Source organism: Physeter macrocephalus, chromosome 9 (genome assembly GCF_002837175.3).
Source record: "Physeter macrocephalus isolate SW-GA chromosome 9, ASM283717v5, whole genome shotgun sequence".
NCBI lineage: Eukaryota > Metazoa > Chordata > Mammalia > Artiodactyla > Physeteridae > Physeter > Physeter macrocephalus.
The window spans coordinates 11,168,067-11,169,210 of record NC_041222.1 but is presented as its reverse complement, the minus strand read 5'-3'; positions in this window follow the sequence as shown (position 1 = coordinate 11,169,210).

Sequence of the window (1,144 nt, the reverse complement as noted above, 5' to 3'; positions counted from 1 at the left end):
ACCCTAAACAGTGGGGTTTGGGGAGCTTCCCAGTTGATGAATATATCTATGTGCTGAGAGGGTGGCTCATCCCATCTCCATGGGGACAGAGGCTACTGCACTCTGGACACTTCAGGACCTCACTTATACACCTCTTCATCTGGCACTGGTCATTTCTATCTAATCTAGTAAAAGAGAAAGAAGAAGCAATCTTTTTTGACCCAACCCAAGGCTACCACTTACTTCAAGTCTTCCTTAATCCCCTCCCTCACCTCCAACTAGAGTAGATCACTTCCTTCTCCAAGCCCTGGTGTTTGACCAGGTTCATACCCCTGCTGGAGAGCCAGGAATTCTCACTTGCGTCACTTACGAATGTTTTTGGCTACAAGCAGCAAACTCATCCATCAGTGGCTTAAATAAATCAGACACTTAACTATCCCACTTCATAAGAAGACTAGGAGTCCAAGGATCCAGTGAAATCCAGTCAGAGGTCCAATGAGATCTTTCAAGAGAACCAGTCTCTTCTCACATTTTGGTTCCTCCTTCCTAAGCTGTTAGTTTTCTTCATTTTCACTCATGTCATCTCAGGGTCACAAGATGGTCATAGCAATTAGGCATAAATCCTCATACCAGCCTCCCAAAGAAGAAAGAAAGGGCATGAGCAATAAAGTCTTCTCCTTCTGAAGCTCTATCTTTTCTGTGGATATTGAGGCCCCCAAGCAGATGTCCCCTTAAGTCACGTTGGCCAGCACTGGGGCCAGGAACACTCACAAAGAGGGATGGGATTGCCAGGGCTGCCTTAGACAAACGGTAATTCTTCCGGGGGCTGGGAGAGGGAATCTCCGCCCTTACCGCATCCTGGGGAGGGGGTGGAGGGTGGAGAATGGCTTTTGGGCTCTGAAGCGGCCAACCTTGACCATCCATTTCCCTTGGCAGTCAGTTTCTCAGTGCATCTGCACCTCCAGTACCCGGGCCCTTCTTGCAGACCTCGCAGGAGGCAGCCCTCCTCTCTTCCCCCTCTCAGGAATGCTGAAAGTCCCCCCAAGGGGCTGGAGAGCGCTCAATAAATGTTTTATGAATAAATGACAACAAAAAAGAAGAAAAGGTTTGGTTTTATGAAGTGAAGCAGGAAGGGGGAGAATTTGGAGGAAATGCGTTTCATAGA